Source organism: Pinus tabuliformis, chromosome 2_2 (genome assembly GCF_031772625.1).
Source record: "Pinus tabuliformis cultivar Carrire ecotype Pingquan chromosome 2_2, CPIR1, whole genome shotgun sequence".
NCBI classification, from domain to species: Eukaryota; Viridiplantae; Streptophyta; class Pinopsida; order Pinales; family Pinaceae; genus Pinus; species Pinus tabuliformis.
The window spans coordinates 458431504-458457420 of record NC_142300.1 but is presented as its reverse complement, the minus strand read 5'-3'; the positions used below and the strand labels follow the sequence as shown (position 1 = coordinate 458457420).

Genomic DNA, 25917 nt, shown 5'->3' with positions numbered 1-25917 from the left:
GGCACTATCAACGAAGTTTGAATATGCTGAACATATTCATAGAACTCACAACCAAAGATTCTCTAATCAATCATTTGTTCTCATGCTGGAAGTGTTGACTATCTAATCTTTGATTTCTGATCAAATTGTGAATGCAAGACTATGATCCCCAATGCTCCACCTTTTCTTCATGTTCTACTAGCATCTTAATTTCAGTACTACCAAAACCCATAATAGGTTATCAATAACTCTTTTCTTGGATTGTTACATGCCACAATTCTTTGGCAATATCAAATCTTCTTTAGTCTTGATGTCATTTTCTTTTCTTGGAATTCTATAGCCCTCACACATTATAATCCCATGTTTTCACAATGCATTGTCTATATATATTGACCTTTTTAAACATTCAAGGCATATCTAAAGCCAAATTACTTGCAATCAATCACCAATCACCATGAAATTAATCATTTGTACATCAAGTATTAACTAACGATTCATCAAATATTGACTATGACACCAAAAGAGATTGAGAACTAGAGTTACTGAACTAAAGTGTAGTAAATAAAATACATCAAAAGGATCTCATCCATCCATAGTATAACTCAACAAATCTAGATAATCATACAATAAAACTCAGTTCACATGCAATCACACAATAATTTTTAGGAACATGAGCTAGGAGATGTGCCCATTCAATGGGACTACAAATTTATTTTCTAACCATTCCCATTGCTACATTCTCATGATGAAGGGATTTATTTGTACATTATGAGAAAATCATATCCAAAACTCTCAAGATAAATTCAAATCCCTTAAAAATCAAACAACATCCTAACTTCTACCTAAAATTGCTAAAATTTCATATCTTGAAATTGTAATTAGAAATTATACAGAATTATAGCGAAACAAGGAAATGAACTTCCTCTTCTGGAAATCTCTAAGACCTTCATGAGGAAAAATACAAATTTTGAAATAAATTATTGAAATGATGCTCTTGTATCAATAGCTACCAAAGTATCCTCATAGGCCACCCACTTTAGCAATATAATATCAATGTCCTTTACCTTGAAGGAACTCTAGCTTACATAATTATCTCTTACATCCTACCAAGCATGAAATTTTTTAGTAAAATGGATGTTCACCCTACAAGATTATATCTCCGTGACCTAATATAAGGCATCTCTCTATGTAACCCAAGACTATTGCATTAATGGTACACTATTAAATAGAAACAACATTTGAATGGATCATTCTTGTTGTTGAGTTTCATGGATAGTATAGGAAAGTTTGTTGATCGAGCTTTGTAATTTTTCATCATACTCCTGAGAACCTTCTCCAATCATTTTCTTAATATGCTTCAGCTTAGTCAAAATTTGTCATTCAATGTCTAGCCTCTAGAACTTATCTAGAAATCCCAGCTTTAATTCATTCAAGGCCTTAGCCACACTGCAGGGATAAATCTATATGAACTTCATGCACCACCAGTGAAGCTTCCCCCACAATGTGGTTAGGAACTTTATTGACTTAGAAACTAGCACTAAAATCCTTTTCACCCTATAGATGAATCCACATAAAAATTAACATGGTTTTTCATCACCATCACCCTTTATAAAGATCTTGGAACAATTATAACCATATTGTTGGTTGGATTATTCACCGATATAAAATCTTATGGAACTATTTGAATAATCAAGCCTACTCCCCCACTTGAACTAAAATTAAAACATAACATATGGTACTTATACTTGTATTCCCACCTTCATTTTTTTTTCACTACTACTATACCCCAAATACTAAGAAAAGGTGCTTTCAAGTAAAATGTAGAAGAAACATTTGGGACTACCTCTATACTTTTATAATTCATAGGGGGGTTGGTTTAGACTAGATCAGCTTGTCTCAGGCTATAGAATGTCTACTACTTGACCTTCATCTGGCTCAAACAGTTAGAACACATTACCAATTATTTCTTCCTCTTCTTCTTTTGTGATGATATCTCTCTCCATAGGCTAATCAATACCTTACAAATTGAAGCTTCCTTTTGGACAATCATGATCCATCTAACTGAACATGCTCACCTCCTTGTGCCATAACTTCTCTTTTCTCTTAAAAATTTCTAGACATGTTCTCACGACCTATTCTTCTCTCCAGGCTCTTTCCAATTACTAAATCCCCTTATTTGAACAAATGTTTGGTATCCTCTAGACAACTTTGAAAATTTTTGAACTCTTTTACTTGTGCCTCCATGTTTCCATCTTCACAATACCATATTATTGTGACAAATCCCCTTCATTCTATTCATCCACCACTGCTTAATTATTTCATTTTGATTCAAATCCTATTTTTCGCTCTTTGTGGACGTGCTTACTACATGACACCTTATTCTCTTAGTTTTTCAATATCAATCAATCCATTATAGGTCACCTCCAGGCATTGGTGCTTACACTTATGTTATGATTGGTTCATTAGGTGAGGCTTTTTACTTAGTTTCCATATTATATAGGAGATATAGAGTACAACTATATTTTACATATTAAACAATATTATGCTAATCCTAAGTTATTTAACTTTCAAAATCCTAATTTGTAGATTATATTGATTGTTTACCTTTGTCTTGATATATCTCTAAAACTTGTACCATTCTAAATTTGAAATTCCCTTATTTTCAATCTTGTCAATGTCAATTTGATTTAAAATTTATATTGGTTAAATTATTTGTAATGGGTTAATAATGAAAACACTATTACAAAAAATACCTTTAGCAGCAGTTTATGCTTGTGGTAGATTTGAAGCTGTTGCATCAGATTGAGATGATGGAAAACCCTAGGGGTTTGTATGTTTTTTCTCATGCTCCAAATAGCTTCGTGTTGGCCTTCCTAGGCTTGCACCATGGGCATATGAGAGTTGAGCACTATGGCCTCAAGAGGACAAAATTCATAACTTCCCATGACTCTCACATTGACTTCTTGCACTCACCCTTGATGGCATCCTGGTTGCGACTGCTAGTACAAAGGGGACTCTTATAAGGATCTTCAACACCCTAGACACCATTCGATTGTAAGAGGTATGGATTGCATCTCTACCTATTTTGTTTGAAACATTTATGTTGTCCATTAAAATCCCATCAATCCTTAGTTAAAGTCTCATGCTTTGAAGCATTGACCTCAAAAGAAAGATTCTTTCGTAGACAAGGGTTAATCAGGATGGCCTCTTTGGAAATATTGGTCTTTAAAGATCAATTTTTGTTCGAGAGGGTTAATAATGATCTTATGTATTATATCTAATTGATTGATCAATTGAGGAATTTTTCCATTCCTAAGTACTGATAGATGAAAGTTGTGAACAAAATTATAGGGTTTTGAGTCATTGTTGGTTAGTAATGTAAGTTAGATAAACTACCATTAAAATATGTTAGGCTTATCCATGCTTATTTCTATGCTCTGTCGGACATTTCTGTTAAGAGTAGAGGTAAATTTCTTGTGCATTTCAGCCCATGTGAAGGTGTTTGAACATAGGTTTCTTGAAAATAATCTCGTAGCAGATACAATTTTTAGTAGCAGGTACTAGGTTGTATAGTTTCTTATGCCTGAGGAAGGAGAATGAAGTAACATTATATAGTTAAATATAATTATGTTTATTTGATAATGCAATAAGTTGAATTTATAATCCATTAGAATTGAGAAGAACAAGGTTCGAATCCTCTCATAATTTAGGTATCATAAATTTAATTATTTTTTATTTCAACCATTACTATCTTGTTTGTACTACTTTAACTTTATCAGGTTAATGTTTTTTCAATTTTTTCTATGTTTCCATTTTATAAGTAGTATGTTACTTGCTGGAGAATAGCTGGTAAGTGGTGACAAAATTTGTTGTCTCAAATGAAATCTAATTTGCTAAAATTGTTGGATTACTTAGGTTTCAGTCGATTTGGATGATTTTTATATGGTTACATGTTTTTTTAATAGCAAGAAATATATTCAGGTCAGAACATAGACATTTATATGTTTTGTAATATTAAAAAATTGAAATCGAATTTTCTGAATGAAATTTGTCTTACTTAAAACAGAGGAGAATAACACTAAAATATTTTTTAAAATCTTTGAAATAAAATATTGATGGATATTAGAAAAATGTATGTAACTCCAAAAAATGTATTTCTAGACAAGGGATGGCAACTTTAACTTATATTTTATTCACTATGAGTGGTAGTCTTTGTGTTTTTAGGAATAATAAAATCTTACGAGAGAAATAATTAACCAGCAACTGTAGGAATTTACAGGGTAAGTTCCTCAGAAAGAACACCAAAAGGACACCGCTCACAACCAGATCATAGATCAATACACCAGTATTTTTGACGTGGTTAAAACCCTCAAAGAGGGAAACAGTCCACGGCCTGAGCCAACACGGCCACTTCAGGCAATTTATTAATCAAAGAATAAAAATTTACATAAGCTTCTCTCATGCACGGATTACCCTACAAATGACCCTCCATGCGCTTTAAATAGAATTCATGGACCAATCGGGTGTCAAGCCACGGATCAAGTGTCGGTAATACCGAGGAGAGAATGAATCGTCGGATCACTACATATCGTGACCGTCAGATTGTAAGTTACAAAATGTACAACGGTAAAGAAACACACTTTACCTAACTCTATACCTAACTCTACACTAGACCAAGTTGAACTTAACTATTTCCTATGTGTCGGAATATCCTAACATCCCCCCTTAAGAACAACTTGGGATAGGATTGAAGGATTTACAAATATGACACAATATGAGAAGGAAGGAGGCACTAGAGCCTATCCCCCCTTAGTGACAACTTCCAGAACTCCAACCATAAATCGAAGTTTAGTGAACTTCACCTCTGTGAGAGCCTTTGTGAAGATGTCTGCAACTTGATCATCTGTTGAACAATATTGCACTTCAAGAACATGGTCGTGAATGAGCTTTCTGATGAAGTGCATGTGCAGTTCAATGTGTTTGTTGCGCTAATGTTGGACTGGATCTTTGCATAGCTGAATGGCACTTTGATTATCACACCAAAGTGTAGTCGGATGCTGCTGCTCAAAGCCAAACTCTGACAAGATCTGACGAAGCCACAAGGCTTCCTTACTAGCTTCTACGGCACCACGATACTCTGCTTCTGCTGATGAAAGAGAAATGGCACCCTGTTTCTTGCAAGCCCATGTAATAGGTCCTGAACCAAGAGTGAACACATAACCGGCAGTAGACTTCTGATCATCAGGGTCACTAGCCCAATCGGAATCAGTGAAACCAACCAATAGAGGAGATGCTTTGGCACTGTAATGAATCCCAAACTGAACTGTACCTCAAACATAACGAATTATTCTTTTGGCTGCTTTCCAATGACTTTCACGGGGGTTTTGCATGAACCGAGCAACAAGGCCAACAACAAAGGAAAGGTCAGGACGAGTATGGGTTAGATACAAAAGTTTTCCTACAAGTTGACGGTATAAGGTAGCATCAACTTCAGGAGAAGTACAAGTGACTGAGAGTTTGACTCCAGACTGAAAAGGAGAAGGGGCTGGCTTACAGTCTTCCATGTGAAAATGACGTAGAATATCACAAGCATACTTGGACTGGGAAAGGGAAATACCCTCCTTGGTTTGCAAGACTTGAAGACCGAGAAAATAGTGTAAGTGTCCTAAGTCTGTCATTTCAAATTTCCTTTTAAGGCTAGACTTCACATTGTTTATAAGGTTGGGACCACTACCAGTAAGGATAAGATCATCAACATAAAGAACAAGGGTGATAAGAGAGTTTCCCACTTTCTTGGTGTAGACAGTATTGTCAGAATGACACCTAGAAAAGCCAGATTCTAAAAGAAAGCTATCCATTTTGGCATACCAAGCCCGAGGAGCTTGCTTGAGACCATAAAGGGATTTCTTAAGTCGACAAACAAGGCTGGAGTCTGTTTGTATGAAGCCAATGGGTTGTTCCATATAGATTTCTTCATGCAAGTCCCCATGCAAGAAGGCAGATTTAACATCCATCTAATGGACTTCCCATTTGAAAGAGGCAGCAAGGGAAAGAACAAGGCAGATAGAGTTCATTTTGGCAACAGGGGAGAAGGTTTCAGTGTAGTCAATGCCTTCAACCTGTGAAAAGCCCTTAGCAACAAGACGAGCTTTATGTTTATCAAATTTCCCATCTGGTCCATACTTGGTTCTGTAAACCCATTTGCATCTTACAAGTTTCCGTCCCTTTGGTAAAGGAACAAGATCCCATGTATCATTTGCCAATAATGAATGATATTCTTCATTCATAGCTGCTTCCCAATCTAGATGGCCTGAAGCTTCTGCAAAGGTGTCAGGATCATAATTTACTGGAGCTTGAGCTAGTAAAGAAGAGGCTCTCTCGAACTGAGAACGTGTGCGTCGCTGATCTGTAGGATCACCGGCAAGATCACCTGCTACATCTCGAGTAGCACGAACCCATTTTGGAAGCTCAGGAGCTGAAGGAGGATCCTGAGATGGTGGGGGAGGATTGTCATCCTCACTTTCATCATCTGAAGAAGAAATGTTTTCAAAGGTAGAAGAGATAGGGAGAGGTGGCACATCTGCCGGACTAGGCTCGCAGGCCGATATATTTTCATCAAATTTTACATCTCTTCTAATGATAACATTTTTGGACTTAAATGGAATAAGTCTATAGCCTTTTACATCTTCAGAGTATCCAACAAAAGTACATTTTTCACTATTAGGTTCTAAAGCTTTATGCTTTTCATCTGGAATATGGGCCCACGCTTCACTTCCAAAAACACGAAAGTGACTTACATCTGGTTTGATTGAGCTCCATGCTTCTTCTGGAGTGATATTCTTTAAAGCCTTAGTAGGAGTGCGATTTATTATGTAATTTGCACAGTTAATTGCTTCTGCCCAAAAACTAAGACCAAGTCCTTTATATTGTAGCATACAATTAGCCATTTCCTTTAAGGTGCGATTCTTCCTTTCAGCTACACCATTTTGTTGTGGAGTATATGGAACAGTATGTTGCATTTGAATTCCATTCTCAGTGCAATAGTTGATGAATGTGTTTTTAACATATTCTCTGCCATTATCAGATCTTAACTTAAGAATTTGATGTCCAGATTGTTTTTCAACAAAGGCCTTGAAGGCCAAAAAAGTGTTAAATACTTCACTCTTGAGTTTTAAGAAGTATACCCAAGTGCGTCTGGAGAAATCATCAATGAAAGTTAAGAAATACTTGCAACCAGAGAATGACACAACTGGAAGTGGACCACATAAATCACTATGCACAAGCTGTAAAGGGGCTGAGGCGTGCCAAGAGGCACGTTTTTCAAAACTGTCCCGATGACGTTTTCCGAGTACACATCCGGAACAAACACCATCTCTGCAAGATACCATAGGAAGACCTGTCACCATATTTTCTTTACATAGATGCTGAAGGGAGCGATAGTTTAAGTGGCCAAATCGCTCATGCCAAAGTTTGCTCACTTCATCGTTATGAGCAACAAATACTGAGGGAAGATTTGATGACCCAAAGTTGTGAAACTTATACAAACTTGTAGAATCATCAGCAATGCCAGTAGCCAAAATCTGTTTAGGATCTTTTAAGTCCTTGATTACAACATCATGAGGTGAAAATTCAACGATTTTACCTTCACCTGAATGAGTTATCTGATATACAGATAGAAGGTTGCAGGATAAGGTTGGAACACATAATACATCATTAAACTGACCATTGTCTAGATGAACAGTTCCAGTCCCTACAACATTAAGAGATCTGTCATCACCAACATATATATTTTTGGTGTTACAATCATTTAAAGAAGAAAACATGGCTTTGTTTTTGGCCATGTGATAAGAAGCTCCAGAATCAATGAGCCACTCATGAGAATGAGAAGAAGAAGATACATTCAATGCATAACCAGACCGAGATGATTGACAATGACATGCAGAAAGTGCCATTCCTGAAGATGAAGTTGAAGTTGAAGATTGTCCCAAATGAATGTTATGCTTCTTCATTGCTGCTTCCAAGGCTTCCATCTTTTTAAAGCATTTTGATTCTAAGTGGCCATCTCGATTACAAAAATTGCAATGTCTATCAGTCTTCTTCCATTTGTTTTTATTGGTCTTATCATTTTGCTGAAATGATTTTTCATTTTGGGGCTGAAATTGCTTAGGACCCTTGTTTGGTTTAGGACCATTCTTTTTAGGATATGACTTCTTAGGATTCTTTGAATTTGGTTGCTGCTGGGCGGCTAACGCTTTCTTGGAAGAGTTTCCAAGATTAAGAAGACCAAGGTGTAAGAGTTTTTCTTGTTCTCTTATTAAAGAATCACAAAAAGAGTCAAAGGAAGGAGGCTTATAGTCTTTTCCTTGAGAAATGAAGGCTTCCCTTGTAGAATGGAAGGTGGAAACAAATACAGAGTAGGCTGGTCCCAACTTAGTAAGGATGGAATAAATAAGGTTACTATCTTCTTTCTTAACCTTAACACCTTCCAAAAGATATCTAAGGGTCTTGAACTTAGACAAGAAATCTTCAATGCAAGAAAAATTATTAGGGTCCAATGTAAGCAACTCATTTTCAAGTTGATGGGCTCTAATTTCATTTTTAATCCCAAAAACTTTATTGATTTGTTCCATTGCTTCATGAGGAGTATCAAGTTCTGCAATATGGAATCTAAGATCAGGAGAAATAGACATCCCTATCAAACCACGTGCTTGATCTTGTCTATTTTCCCATTTAGCAGCCTTGTCTTCATCTTTCGGTTTCTTTTCTTGGCCTGTGGCTATTCGGTAGAGACCTTTACTTCTAAGTAAATCCTCCATGTAGGACAACCATTGGAAGTAGTTGGTGCTGTCAAGGGTAACTTGGTATTGACTTTCCATTTCAACAGAAACTAAAGCTGAAGATGCTGAAAGTAAGTGTTCCAATGGATAGATCTCGAAAAATTAGGCTGGTTTAAAAAAAACAGCTCTGAAAAAGGCTTCCGGATGAAGAAGTTATGGCTTTTTGAAAAAAAGTTGTTGAAGTTGCCGACGAAGTGCGGGAATGTGCGGAAATGAAAAAGTCCGCCCCCACAAAATGGAGACTTCAACCCAAGACCTCTACTCTCTTAAAATAGCTTTGAACCAATTGATCTATACAAAAAATTTGAGAGAGAGAGAGAGAGAGAGAGAGAGGGGGGGGTGCTTTGGGTTGCGTGCTTGCCTTGAGAAAGCTCTTTTTCCCTACAAAACACAAAACACAAAACCCAACACAGACATGCAAAGAAAACGAACCTTATGGCTCGAAGTTAGCTTTAGCCGAAAAACTAAATATTTTCAAAAATGAACCTTGCGGCTCAAAGTTAGCTTTGGCCGAAAAACTAAATATTTTTCTCAATGTTTCTGATTTTCCGAGATCACACTAAGGTGCAGGGAAAAGAGCATACGCATGAGAAAAATCTTTCCTTTCTGTTTCTGATTTGCCCAGATCGCACAGAGTCACAGGGAAAAGAGCATACGCAGAAATGAAAGGTATAGATCTGGTTAGAAAAAAAGCTAAATAAACCGAAACCGAAATAAGCAGAGAGAAAATAACAGTAAACTGCAAATAAACACTGTATACCTCCAGATCTTAAAAATGATGCAGCTAGGGCTACCGGAAACCTTTTCACGTGAAACGAAAGGGGTTCCTCACTGGAACAGATGCTCCGAACACAACAGAGCAGTCCTCTCGGCCCGAAAGCAGTCAAAAATAGCAGATCTAGGAAACAACAGTCAGATGCAGTTCTACCGGCTTCAGATTTGGATCACCAACGGACGCGGCCCTCAAATAGCTCTGATACCATGTGGAGGTTTGCCGTTACACCAAAACCCGCAGGTGTTGGTAAACATTACAAGCCAGTAACTAGGATCCCCAGGGTGGAAATTACGGATTCTATAGAGGTGCGGTGATTCTTCCAACACCCCCCCTCAAACGCAACTTGGGGGAATCGAACCTGGGTCCAAGCTCTGATACCATGTAGGAATTTACAGGGTAAGTTCCTCAGAAAGAACACCAAAAGGACACCGCTCACAACCAGATCACAGATCAATACACCAGTATTTTTGACGTGGTTAAAACCCTCAAAGAGGGAAACAGTCCACGGCCTGAGCCAACGCGGCCACTTCAGGAAATTCTTTGTCAAAACTCTGACCGGAAAAACAATCACGCTTGAAGTTGAGAGCTCAGACACTATTGATAACGTTAAGGCTAAAATTCAAGACAAGGAAGGGATTCCACCCGACCAGCAGAGGCTGATCTTTGCTGGAAAACAGCTCGAGGACGGACGCACTCTCGCAGATTACAACATCCAGAAGGAATCGACTCTTCACCTTGTTCTCCGTCTAAGAGGAGGAATGCAGATCTTTGTCAAAACCCTCACTGGCAAGACTATCACTCTGGAAGTCGAAAGCTCTGATACCATGTGGAGGTTTGCCGTTACACCAAAACCCGCAGGTGTTGGTAAACATTACAAGCCAGTAACTAGAGGAGGGATGCAGATCTTTGTCAAAACTCTGACCGGAAAAACAATCACGCTTGAAGTTGAGAGCTCAGACACTATTGATAACACACTAATGATAACAGCAACAAAAACACATAAATCATGCACACATTGATGGGAAATTTACCTTGGGAAACCCTTATAGGGAAAACCAACCAAAGTTATCATTGTACCCTTGAGAAAGGCTAAACAAGTCTCCAAGCCCATTACAATGGAGTATCCCAAGCCTTTTTAAAGGCTTAATTACATCAAAATCTAGGGGCTACCAAAACCATGGCTCGAAATCCACCACTGTTGACCTTAACAAAATCACTCATTTACCAATTTAAGGTTAACCTAACATTCCCCTCTTTAAAGGCTTCACTACATCAAAACCCATGGGAACAAAACCATGGCATGGAATCCACCAATGTTGACATTAACATAATGATTCATTTAACATGTCAAGGTTAACTAGTGTTCTCCCCTTTAAACTTGACTTGGGATAATTATCCATGTTTTATCCTTGTAAAATTTTTTGATCAATGTATCTTGGAATCTGGCGTGTTGCCCCACTTTTTCAGTCTAGTCTTTACTAGTAATTTGCACATGTGACATCATCAATATCGAAATAAATTGCAACAGTTAATTGCCTTGGTGTAGAGGTATTTTAATTTTTAAAAATTACATAGATTTTTCATTTTCCCCGGATTCTATAAACGAATATGTAGTGGATCCTTGAGGAGGGAATATACCTTTGTTAGTAATACTTCATTTAGTTACAACAAACCCCAAGATGGCATAAAGTTCTTTTGAAAATAAGTGGTACTGCTTTAGTAGGGAATTCACAAAATGTCGACCCAAAGGTATATCATTGTTTCATGGTTGCTTCTTAAAATCACTTACTAGATGGTTGAATGGAATGTAGATACTATTGTCGTACAACTATATCAGTGAATAATATTACCATAATATTACCCTATTCCCTACTTAAATATTAAGGGGATTGGTGTTCATGGAGATTGTTTAACAATTAAAATTTCATATTCTTTTTGCACAAGTGACATCATCAATAGCCAGAGAAATTGCAGCAGTTAATTGCCTTGGTGTAGAGGTATTTTAATTTTTAACATTTACAAAAAAAAATCATTTTCTCCAGATTCTACAAACAAGGCTATAGTCGAGGAGGGAATCTATCTTTGTTATTAATTATTCCTTCTCAGGTTGCAATTATTGTAGGAGGGAGGAACTTCTTTTGTGGAGCTTCATGGGTGCTATCTACAGGTCTGGATATAGATTCTATAGATCAGATAGGGTGATGTAAAACTACCTCTGTTTATTCTTGTTTTGTTGTGTTTTGTTGTAGATATTTATAATTTGATGTCATTTATTTCTAGATTTATTAAACTTCATTTTGCAATGAATTTTTATTTTCCTTATAAAATTGTCTAAAGAATACATAACACATGTTAATGTATCAAAAACCTAGGATATTGTTTGAGACAGGCTATTTCTTGTTTATGTTTTACTATAGATAATCATATATAGGACACCTTATTGCTAGTTAAATGAGATGCATGGATTGTATTGTTATTTTTCCAAGAGGCTTATAGAATTAAATTCACTATACCCAATCTTTTGAAGGATATTTATGCATGCATTTGAATTTTGACATTATTCAATACATCCTTTGATGGAACTTAGAACTATATTCTTTTATAAATTCTTCCAACTCCATGCAATTGAACCCATAACCTCGCAGTTGGAATCTTTTATTGATTGAGACGACAATGTGTTATCTTAGGTTTCATGGCTCAAAGAGTATGCATATTATTTGTTTATGCATCAATGTTTTAAAACTCAGACTTAGCCTTGGAACAATCAACTGTTAATTTGGACTTGGACTTGGACCCAGATTGACTAGGGTGGGTATGTTTTCAATTATTTTTTTGCTAAATAATACACAAAAATGTAATTTTTAATGAAAACATATTTTTCAAAGTTTTCAAACCATTAGAGACAAAAAATGCAAAGTATACTCATGTATATACCATGTCGGGGTGAATATATCAAAATGGTAACAAGTGAAATACATATCAACAAGAAAATACATAATCAATGAGGCTTTGCCTCTCCAAGTGGCCAAAAACTCCAAAAAATACACAACAGATTACTGGAGTCTGGCCTACTACATAATACATTATTACATAGTACATATCGTTAATCAACATGATCAACCATCAAACTCATCACCATTGTTGGGAATGGAATCCTCAAGAGGAGCTACAAAATCATTCTCTACCTCAAAGTATTTAGACTCCTCAAGGGCATCTACAATTGCATTAATTATAGTAATACTAGTAGAAGCACAAGCTCAGCTAGCTTGTGCTTGCATGTAACACGCTCAGTGCTATGTCTACTCCTATACTAGTGGATATAGATCCAAACCAGTTCCCCCCAACCCCAAGTGATCAATATGAAAATCAATATCAAACTCTACTAGGTGAGACTCCTTCATCCATTTTGAGGTTGGATCAATATCATACAACATAATGGGATTTTTATCATGTATTTTGTTTAGCAATTAGTTGTCTTAGTCAAATGTTGTATTGCATGAAGGTGAGATCATTTACCCTATTTTGTTCCAAATGGTTTTTCCTTTTCTTGTGAACCCACTCAAAGAAAACCCAATTGTGCTCATAGCTAGAAGCATCACAAGTTTGTCTTAGGACTCTAACTTCAAGCTTTTTCAATTCAGGACACTAGCTACAAACTGAATCCCACCAAAGTATTTCAAAGAAAAAGTTATTTCAACAAATTAGATTGTGACTGTGGCTAAAATTTCAAGTGTATAAATTTTAAACAACTGAACCTAAAAATACTTTGGAATTGGTTACATGGTTAGTCCACATATTTTGTAATCCTTTCTAGGTTTTTTCCAAAGGTGCCCAACTCGTTGTACTGAGATTATTGATCCATCGATGTACTTCCAATTATTTTGTCTCATTAGGGACCATGCACCCCAAACACTTGTGTAATCCATCTTTTACCTCCATAGTTTGATCTCCCCTTAAGTGAGCTCTGTAATGATTTCTTGGGTTCAAGAGAAACTCAGTTGTGTGTATAGGGCGATAGAATTGAATTTTACCTTTGTTGTCAATGATGTCCTAGATAGGCCCATACTTAGATACTTTGCCTTTATATGTTTTACTTATTTTCGCTTTTTCTCGATCCATAGCCTCATAGATGTATCCCATCCACCAACTTTAACACCTTAACAAGAGGCTCACCAATTTCCACAAATTTATAATTGTACAATTATTTCAATCAGCTCATCCATCTGAGATATGGTACTTGGAAAAATGAAGCTCTAAAATCCTTCAATTGTTCCTCTATGTATGAAATATATTTTGCAAAATAAATCCTCTCAAGTCATGCAAACCAGGGCCTTTAAAGTCTTTCTTGTAGCAATAACAAAATCCCACATAGGTCGGTAATAAGGAGAGCATGAAGCATTGAAGGGGATATCTACATCATACTAGCACCTTGCTATGTATTCACAAGTAGCATCTTTGTATTTATTCTTCTAATGGGTATATAAGGTGGAATTAGTTTGACATAGTTGGGACCCACTAGCAGAGTTAGTGGTTGGTGGGACATAGTTTTGAATGTTCTTCTTTAGGCTACTTATCATCACTAGCAGGGGAAGGAACATAATGGAAGGTGTCCAATACATTTGTATAGGGGATAGAGGAAGAGTCTTCAACCTCAAAATCAAAACCAACATTTGCTCCCATTGCAACAGGTTGCCTCTTCTCCTCAATTTCGTTATTTATTTCATTTTGCCTAGCATTTTCTTCTTCAATTTTTTCAAACTGACTTTTCATCTCCATTATTATGTGTCCAATATCCTGTAATGGTTCCTTACATGGGGCAACTTGGCCTCTTATACCAACCAACTGTTGCTTCAACCTTTGAATTCTTATGTTTCTCGCAAAATTTGCAGTACATCTCACCATCAAAAACATCAGAATGGATCCATGTAGGGTCTTTCACTCTTGGGACCATGGTAAATGGAAAGAAATATCAAAATTTGAAACATTGAAAACCTACTTTAAACTTCAAATTTCAAGTTTCAAAATAGTATAACTACGAACTATGGAAGGTTGAGTGAAAAAATACAAAGATAGATTTGAAATATGCATTTGAAGGAGAGAAAAAAATAAGGATGAACATCAGATCCATATTTTAAAGACAGAAAAAATAGGAACAAACTTGTCATTTGACTTTTTACGTACTTGGGAATAAGAAGAATGGACAATGTGCTCTTTTAAGCTTGAAAAAGGGTTGTAGTTGCCTCCCTTATATGCCAAATATCCCCCATAAAAAACCCAATATCATTTCCAAAAAAGATTTAGCCTCTAATATGACTTTGAATCATTGTTCTTCAATGTTGCTCAATGTTATCAGAATCAAACCAGTAAACAAACAGACTGACCCTTTGAACCAGGAAGGGAAAAAACTAGACCAAAAAATTTGTCGACCAAAAATATATATATAATAATTCAAATTTTAAAGAAAAAAGATATACAGTCATGTGCATCCACATGAATCCAAACCATTTATACACAAATATGAAAAGGTTCTCATTTATATAGCAAGAGTGCATATAACCAAAATAGCACTTAGTGCAATACATCTCCAAACCAAAAATACATTAACAAAGATGCTCTAGATGGCCTATAGCATCAAAAGAAAGGCATGCTACAATAAATAACTACATATCATCAAAATAATTTCCTATATTGGGATTCTCATCATCAATATCACCCTCTAAGAATTACAATGAGATAGACATATCAAATTGAGATTTTGTTTGAATGATGGGTATATTTTTACTAGGGTCATGATAGAGGAGAGCCCTGATGCGGTGGTTGGAATTGTGATTGGTCTGATGGCTTCTTTGGTTGTTGCGTTGTCTGTTTTGATTTCATTTTTAGCTCTCATGATAGGAAGATAAGGGGGGAGTTTACGAATGAGTTTGAGGAAGAAGAAATAGGGGAGGGTAGGTTGGTCTTATTTGAAGGTGGGGAGCATCTCACTGTCTAAGATGTTTTGAATGAAACTAGACAAGTATTGGGGAAAACAAGATATGGTACTGTGTATAAGGAAAATCTGGTTCAAGGAGGTACTATTGTGCTTAAGTTTCTTAAAGAAGGCACTGTTAGGAGAAAGGAATTATTCTTCCCAATAGTTACTAATTTGGGGCGTCTTGAACATTCACATAATAATTTAGGCCGTCAGGGAATTTTATGAAAGAGGAGAAAAGTTGTTGGCCAATGATTTGATTTAGGAGGATCCATCGATCCAATTGTACAGAGGTTCGAAGTGTCGTCATCAGTGTTTATGGGTGTTGTTCAGTGTCATCGTCAGTTCAGTTCAGCCTCGACAGATCGACAAGTGTTGGTTATGATCAGTGTTGTCAATGGCATAGACGCATCGTCTGAGTTGTCAATGATGTGTTTGGGTTTTCATCATGGTAGAGTTTTGATAATGTCATTTGTCGATGTTATGTATGGAATAATTGTCGCCTTGTGACAAAGATGTAATTCTGGATTTTTAATTCTAGACCCTAAAAATCCTAAGACCTACTTCTTACTCCTAATGCCAAAATCCTATGCTAAAAGCCTATTCCAAAACTCTAATACTATGTCAAACACCTAACCTAAAATTCTACCCTCAAATCCCATGTTCCACATCAAAATACATTCCATGTATTAAACCTAAGTCCTATCTACCTATCACACCCTAGTCCTAGTGCTAAAACCCCTTTGCAGGCAAAATACATTCAAATAACATTAAACCTATGGTCTATTACCCTCGGCCTATTCTAAATTAAATACAATTACAACATTTCATTTAAACCCACAACAGTCCCTAACCGCGTGGTTGACCACAGCAGGACCGCGCTGTCATGTGAGATATCCATGGCATAAATTGTCGGAGCTTACCACGTGGGGAAAGGTTGACTGTGACCGCAGCAGGTTTGTTTAAACATGTGACCAACAGTTTGTAATACCATCACGGTTTCAGAATAGCGCGGAGAAAACTGGAACCGCCACCATAACAGTTGACATGTGAACACCACGCAGTTATCGGGCAGTTACCAGAACCTCCGGCACGTAAACCGTAAATAAAGTCGACTGTTCACATGAGGTGTCAAGCCTCTGCTCGGTCAGCTAAACTGCATGCGGTTTTCGGGTTTATTACAAAGTATTTTTGGGTTTTATGTGTTATTTTGTTTAAAAATTAATTCCAACACCATGACTATGAGCCTAAGGTGGCCTTAAACAATCTGATTCGACCTCAAAGCCAGCTAATTCATTCCTAAGTTGCAGAAAAGAAGTTTTTATGCATGTACAGTGTTATAAAAGGCATAATGGTCCATTGGAGAAAAGAGGATAGTTTTTATAGTTTTGTGTGCAGGTTCTGGAGAAAGATAGGCTGTTTTGTTTTCAGGATATCGGGAGAAATGGGAATCAGATTGAGGAACCGTAAGTGGCATTGGAAAGCTAATTCAGAGAGTTTTCTGTTGACAAAGGTCAAAATTTCCTATGAGCAAGTTTAGTCTGGCTAAATCACTGTGTAAACCACTTCTTCTTCTTCATTCCTAACAAAAATGGTCGCCCATCTTGAAAGCGGACCCAGAGACATAGTCCATCAGGGACAAACTCCGTAATCAATATCGTTGTCTGGTATATCTGTGTTTTCACTATTTTCACTTCAGTTTTGCATCTTTATTATGGTTTATCAACTGTCGTAAAGTGTTCTGCTTCAGTAATCTTCCTCGCTTTCTGTGCTTTGGTTTTCATTCAATTCACTATGGCTAATCAACTCTACATCAGTAATTAATATATGATCATATCAGATCATATAATTTGGTATTAGAGTAGGTTTTCAATTGTAGAGTTGCCTTTGAATGTTAACTAGGTCTGAGTCGCAACGAGGAGAAGGAATCCTTAAGCAGATCGATCTAGAGATTGAAATGCGACGAGTTGTTTAGAAAGAAACCATGTCAGGATCTGATGCAGATGAAAACACTGAGACTAAGATGAGTGAGGAACAGTTTCAACAGGCATTCTTAACTATGCAGCAGATGTTGGGAGAATTGTACGAAGACAAGAAGGTGAGAGATGCAGCATCCTCTTCGAAGGCATCGAAGAAGGACAAAGGTAAAGGAAAGAATGATAAACCTCCTTCACCTCCATCATCTCCATCATCCTCTTCTTCTTCTTCTTCTTCTTCCAGTGCAGCATCTGAGACGGATAAGAAACCTAAGAAGTCATCTCTTTTGAAACTTGATGTTAAATTTGAGTTACTTGTTTGTGATGGTGAAATGAATCCTGAAAAGTTAGATAACTGGATAAAGCAGTTAGAAGTGTATTTTCATATTCAGAACATTTCTAAAGATGAAAATAAAATTCAGTTAGCTACACTTAGAATGGGGGGAACAAATTTAATCTGGTGTGAAAGAAAAACTCAGTTAGATGTTAAGCATAAAGGAAAAGTTATCTCTTCATGGTATAAGTTTTTGAAAGCTCTTAGGAAATAGTTCTATCCTTTAGGATATATGCAGCACGCTGTTATTGATTGGCAGCATCTGACACAAGGTAAAGGGCAAAGTGTTCAGGAGTTTACTAAGGAGTTCAGGAAGAAAGCATTGGCGCTTGGTATTTCATTCGATTCACGAGAAACTTTGTTAAAATACGTCGACAGTTTACATTCATATTTTCAGCATACTTTATTAATGTTTAATCCTGATGATTTTGACGAGGTCTATGTTCAAGCCATACATATTGAATCAGGTGACAGACCATTCAGGTTGTCATCTCAGTCATCCAAAGAAATGGAAAACAGAGAATCCAAAGACAGTAAGGGGAACAGTTCAAAGAGAAAGAAATCAGTAGTCATTCAGAAGGAAATACCTACCTGTTCTCATTGCCAGAGGAGCAGTCATGATGAATTGAAGTGCTGGAAACTTCATCTGGAACTTAAGCCCAAAAGTTCCTTAAGGCGAAGGATGAAAATAAGGCTAATGCAACAATCTAGCAAGACCTCGGTTCAGATTCAGGTGATGAATGGAAAATAACCGCCATGGTTACATCAGGTAAAACTTTTGATACTGGTTCAAGTTCGAAATCTAATGTATCTTCTTCAAACATAAATCCTCCACATGAGGATAAACGAGTTGAACTCTTCCACATAAGGATAACTACTAAGAATACAAAAATTGACACAATGTTTGATAGTGGATCACAAGCAAATTTAATATCTGAGCATATAGTTAATCAGTTGGGATTGGAAACACATAATCATCCAAGACCATATCCATTAGGTTGGATTAATAAATCAACTCAGATACATGTCACAAAGCAATGTTGGTTAAAATTTGCAATTACATCTAAGTTCATTGATGAAGTGGAAGTAGATGTGGTCCCAGTAGACATTTGTGGAGTTGTCTTAGGGAGTCCTTATCTTTATGATAGAGATGCAGTCTTTTACAGAAGAGAACATAAATATCACCTAAAGAAAGAAGGGGTTGAATTTATTGTTAGGGCACATAAAGTCAAATAAAACTTGGATTTAATTGTTTCAAATCAAGCTAAGCAGTTTATAAGTTCAAGTAAGTATGTACTCATGGTTATTAAGGAACAACATAAGGTTGATTATTCAAGATGCGAGATTCAGTTTATAGATCAATTGGTTAAGGTGGTTAATTCTTTTCCAAGAAATCTTATTCATGAATAGGATAAGAAACATGAGATACATTTAATGTCCTACGAACATCTTATTAAAGACAAAATGAATCTCAATTCATTCATTCAACTGAATTATAGAAGTTATCATCATCAGTAGTGTATTGCAGGGAATGGTACATGTGAGTCTAATCAGAGACTTGTTTCAGATGGTATGTTTATTTTCAGTTTCAGGGGTGCAGGTTATTATTGGGGAAAGTTAATGTCGCATTTCTTTAATATTGCATCATCATTTCATGCTTTTAAAAGTAACGAAACCTCTCTTCAAGTGGAGAGGGAGTCTATAAGTTTTCATGACAAGGCATTTTCAGAAGTAGATCTAAAGTTTCCTTATCGACGTTTGAAAACTAATGCATTAACTGGAAGTGTTAGTCAATGGAAATATCAGTTAATAGACATAGTGATTCAAGTAAATCAACAATTACTTAGATACTTTTAGAATCAAACTAAGTTGCAACAGTCTTTACGTCACAGCTGGATGAGTTATGGGTAGCAAATTCACTTAGCAATCAGTCAATAGGAAAGTAAATCAAGTCAAGTAATTGATGTGAAGTCAAAGTCAAAGGAGTCTTTGAATATTTCAGTTATTCCAGAAAGTAGATTGTTGATACCCATCAGATGTATTGAACAAAGTTCTACAAACACTGTTTTCAAAGATGTTTTTGAATCACTAACTTATGATTCTTCGTGGAAAGAATCCAATTTCCATGTTGATAACAGGTTGTTTACCCGTCATCGCAAGTTGGCCATACTGCGGATAGAATAAATAGGACACCGAATCAAAATGTATCATGGTCAGCATCATCAAGGTCATCGCATGCAGATGATTGATCGAATGTGTTGGTACATCGTCAGGTCAATGTGGAAAGAGAGGGAGATCTACCCTCATCGACTATTTAATTAGTCAAAATTTTGTGGTCCAAAAGCTTTCAAGTGGAGAGGAATGATCCAGGAGGATCCATCAATCCAATTGTATAGAGGTTCGAAGTGTCGTCATCAATGTTTATGTGTGTTGTTCAGTGTCATCGTCGCTTCAGTTCAGCCTTGACAGATCGACAAGTGTTGGTTATGATCAATGTTGTTAGTGGCATAGATGCATCATCTGAGTTTTCAACGATGTGTATGGCTTGTCGTCATGGCAGAGTTTTGATAATGTCATTTGTCGATGTTATGTATGGAATAATTGTTGCCTTGTGACAAAGATCTAATTCCTGATTTTTAATTCTAGACCCTAAAAATCCTAAGACATACTTCTTAGTCCTAATGCCAAAATCCTATGATAAAAGCCTATACCAAAACTCTAATACTATGTCAAACACCTAACCTAAAATTCTACCCTCAAATCCCATGTTCCACATCAAAATACATTCTATGTATTAAACCTAAGTCTTATCTGCCTATCGCACCCTAGTCCTAGTGCTAAAACCCCTTTGCAAACAAAATACATTCAAATAACATTAAACCTATGGTATATTACCCTCGGCCTATTCTAAATGAAATACAATGTAAAACATTGCAATTAAACCCACAGTAGTCCCTAACCGCGTGGTTGACCGCAGCGGGACTGCGCTGTCATGTGAGCAATCCATGGCATAAACTGTCAGAGCTTACCACCTAGGGAAAGGTCGACTGTGACCGCAGTAGGTTTGTTTAAGCATGTGACTAGCAGTTTGTAATATCATCAGGGTTTTAGAACCGCGCAGAGAAAACCAGAACTACCATCATAATAGTTGACATGTGAACACCTCATAGTTATCGGGTAGTTACCAGAACCACTGGCACGTAAAGCGCGAATAAAGTCGACTGTTCACATGAGGTGTCAAGCCTCCGCTCGGTCAGCTAAACTGCATGTGGTTTTTGGGTTTATTACAAAGTATTTTTGGGTTTCATGTGTTATTTTGTCTAAAATTAATTCCAACACCATGAATATGAGCCTAAGGTGGCCCTAAGGTGGCCTTAAACAACCTGATTCAACCTTAAAGCTAGCTGATTCATTCCTAAGTTGCAGGCAAGAATTTTTTATGCATGTACAGGGTTATAAAAGGCAGAATGGTCCATTGGAGAAAGGAGGAGAGTTTTAATAGTTTTGTGTGCAGATTCTGGAGAAAGATAGGCTGTTTTGTTTTCAGGATATTGGGAGAACCGAGAATCGGATTGAGGAACCATAAGTGGCGTTGGAAAGCTGATTCAGAGAGTTTTCTGTTGACAGAGATTAGAATTGCCTGTGAGCAAGTTCAATCTATCTAAATCACTATGTAAACCACTTCTTCTTCTTCATTCCTAATAAAAACGGTCTCCCATTTTGAAAGCAGACCCGGAGACGTAGTCCATTAGGGATGAAATCCGTAATCAATATCGTTGTCTAGTATATCAGTGTTTTCATTGTTTTCACTTCATTTTTGCATCTTTCTTATGGTTTATCAACTTTTCTAAAGTGTTATGCTTCTACAATCTTCCTCATTTTCCGTGCTTATGGTTTTCATTCAATTCACTATGGCTAATCAACTCTACATCAGTAATTAATATATGATCATATCAGATCATGATTATATGCCCAAAGTTATCTTGTTCAATCTTCTTCATGGTTCAGGTAGGAAACATCTGAGTTGGTCTCATAGGTAAACAGCTTGGTAGCTCACCCTTCTGCATACAGGGCTTGAAACACCCATAATTGATGGAAACCTTAAATTTAAGAATGTTTTGGTTGATGAATAATATGTATCCCATCTCACAGATTTTGGGTTGGGTGGGATGATGAGTTCTAGTGTTGACGTTTAGATGATGGCAGCTATAAGTCTAGAAGGCAACAAGGCTCCAGAAGTTCAGAAAATAAAGACGGCTAATACCAAGACTGATAACTACAACTTTGGTATTTTTCTTTTGGAAATATTGATGGGCAATAGGTCAGGTAAGAATGCCTCAAATGACATTGTGGACATGCCTAATATTTTGAAGTCTGCAGTGCTTTAATAATGCACCACGGATATTTTCAACATCGAAATTTTCAGGGGAATTAGGAGCCCAACAAATGATGGATTGCTTCATACACTTCAACTTGCAATGGGTTGTTGTTCACCTTCACCTACTATGAGGCCATATATAAAGGAAGTTGTGAAAAAATTGGAGGAATTAAGACCCAAAATGCATTCTCCTTTATACAAGCCTAGGACCCCTGCTCTAGATTAGGCATGTACCTATTTTGGATTTGATCATCATCTCCAATGGCATTATGTTTTATTAGAACCTTGTGATGTTCCTGTACTGATCCCCTTTGTATGAGAGTGACACCCATACACCGAGACATGTCTCGTTAGTATAAAATACACAACAACTAGTGAAGTGTGTTTATGATGAATATTACTGATTTTTTTACCAAAAAACTTAAGTGATATTGCATTCTTTACACATTCATCTCTAGCAACTATTTTTCAAGGCATTTCATTCCAAGATTGGGATAGACTGGCCTTAAAATCCCTCTAAGGGACAATTTTTTCATTCTTGGAAATGGAAATGCCAAAGGTATGATGGACCATTCATTTGTGTCAACAATTTATTATATCCTCGAATGTGAGTGTGAATCATTTGAATATATTGAGCATATGCAGTTGTGCTTGTGATTGAGGAAGAGTTTGTAAAATTGCAATGTACAAAATAACAACAGTGGATGATCCTCAAGCTTTGAACAAGAGACTAATATTGAAATATTTCCAACATTGATGATAGTTTGTACAGTCTCACTCATATTGTCTATACAGGAAGAGACTAGATTTTAAGCCTTTTCTGAAGCTTGCATGTGGGGATTATCTTGATTTATTGAAATGTGTATGCTTCAGGAGGGTTAGGAAGGGAAATATACTCAGGATGGGTCTGTGGACATCCATGGATGGATGTATATGAGGAAAAAGGCAATTGGAGAGCTTTCCCATTTATTTTAGGTTCTCCCTCACCCTTGCCATGTTTGTGTTGAAATTTGGGGAAATTCAGGAAAATATTGCCGCACTATATTGTGACAACATACCCATTATGGATGATCTAATATGCATTGCATGTAATGATTGTTGTGAGCAATTGTCATACTACGGTATTCACATAAATTTGGTGAGTTATTTGATTACAAAATTACACGAGAGGAATGTGGATGTTGCAAATAATGTCAACAATTGGCTAGGCACGTGCTATCTCAGACTACTTTTAGGGGCCATTTCAGCTGATGCATACTAGGGAAGATGCTGGAAAATTATTATTTTCTCAACAATTTAAATTATTGTATGCTGAAACCTTCCCAATTTTTCTCTTGTTTCAATGGATTTACTCTATTGTATGATTAAATATCGACCAATTTATTCTAGTTTTCAAAGCATGTTTAATTCTCTTTTTCAATCTATTTTTATCTTTTATTGTTACAAAGAACGAATGGACATAGCTTGGGCTAAGGTTCCAGGTATGACGGGTGTCTATTTATCTAAGGTTCCAAAGAGGTAATTATTTGGCTAAGGTGTGAGATCTGAGGGGATTGGGACATCTATTCTATGAATATTGCTTGGTACCTATACTCAATCTCACCATATTAAAACTTAGACCATGCACTAATGGGGCAGGCCACAATAAGAATGGAGCCTAGTTGATGGCTTAGAATTTTTTTGCCCTAACCAGTGAACCAACTCCCCAATAAGAATGGAACCTCGTGGATGGCTTAACATTTTCTTGCCCTGAACAATGACCAACCCCTTGTTGGTTTATTTGTCTATTATTAATTAATTAATATATGACTAATGACCATTCTTTAAAATTTGTAGGGAATGACAACGTTGAAAATTTCAACCTATGTTTCTTCCTTTCAACCTCCATCTTGCACAGATTGTCTGCCTAAAGACAACAACACTTGAATATGTTGTATTTTTCCTTGGACTCTACCTGATTGCATTAGGAACTGGAGGCATTAATCCCTACTTGTCTTCTTTTGGGGCTTGTTTTAGTTCATTCATATTATAAAATGTTCAAGAGCCTTCCCTAAAGCCATACCGATATCCAAATATAATTATTATTGTGAAACTATTATAGATTATCACTTTTCCCTTTTTGTTGTACTTCTTTATGTCATTCAGATCATGGTATTTTGGAATTGAAGGGACCTCAATAGTACCAAAGTGAAATGTTTCAGTTCCTATAATGAAAAGTTTGGAGTTCTTAATAACCACATGATTTTGTTTGTTTTATTTTTCAACACATAAACTATTATGAAAGGGGTGTTTTCAAATATTTCTCGGTTTTACATAATACATTCACTATTAGGATACAAGATATGTTTTGGATCATATAGACTGAACAATTAAGTACTGGAACATCTATGCAGTTGCTTTTTGCCATTTGCTTCTTTCTTTTATTAATGTATTGGAAATTAAAGATAATTGTAGTGCATGGAAAACTTTTGTCTTTGGACTGAAAGTTGAACTTGTACGTATCATGCCATTTATATAGAACATTATTGATCAGATCATTGTATTGAAATTTTAAGACCTTTGTTACATTTCATGATATTGTGGTGTGCATTTAGAACCCGCTGCTAATATAAGAGTTTTATTTCGGAGTTTTAAATTTTGATTCAAGATTCATTTTTATGAAATTATCGTTATTTTATTCTTGGATTTTATATGTTTATAATTTCAGAACATTCATTCAAGTGAGATTAGAGTCATTATAGATGACTCTAGATCATTTGGATAGCATGCCTATACCTTTGTTTTGTTGTGCGATTCATTGATCATGAAAAAAAATATTTATTTAAAAATTATCCTTCCCCATTACTTTCAAGAGCTTTTACTAACATGCCACCATAGTTACGCCAAGTATATGTCTTGTTGAACTTGTTGTTTAGCAGAAACGTCAAAATAGTTATGACTAAAATATAGGTGGCTGATAAACAAGCACAACCTTTCTTTTCATATCCTACTTGAGAGTTGAGTTTCACACTAGCAATCTCATTTTTTTCCGCATATTGTAGACCTAAACTATTAATATTAAATTGAAACTATAGTTTCATTTTTCACATATCCAACAACATAAACTTTTAGAAATGTGAAAAGTTGATCATCTCCAAGAGGCTTCCTTATGCAATGTTTTTCATCTTTCTAACTTGCATGAAATAACCATAAAACTAAATATTAGGTCAGATGGAATTATGCATTTGATTATGGTTGGGAATAAGCACATCACTTCAAAAATTTCACCTGTCACTCACTGAAATTTTGTGTATTTTTTCGAGTCCAAAATCCACTGAATCATTTGTAAATTTGTGGGAAATAGCCACAGAACTAAATTTTAGGTTAGTTGCAACTATGCATTTAATTATGGTTTGGAGTAAGCATGCCTCTTCAAAAATTTCAGCTATCATTCAATGAAATTTTGTGCATTTTTTCGAGTCCAAAAGCCACTAAATCATTATGTAAAGTTATTTTTTCATGATGATCAGGTGCTCATGTCCTAAGTGTCGTAAAATGCTCAAAATTTAAAATGCTTAGAACTAGTTCAAAGTTGAACGAATGGAAAGTTCTCGTCTTCCTGATTCCGGCACTGCAAACGGTTCGAAAAACGGTCGTCGTATGAGAAAGTTATGCCAAAAACAAAATC

The 25917-nt window shown here is 36.2% G+C and overlaps 1 pseudogene; it reads left to right on the top strand.

Moving 5' to 3' along the window:
• Positions 1 to 15380: 15380 nt before the first annotated feature.
• On the top strand, positions 15381 to 22476 carry LOC149193254 (putative kinase-like protein TMKL1 pseudogene; annotated as a pseudogene).
• The last annotated feature ends 3441 nt before the right edge of the window (positions 22477 to 25917 follow it).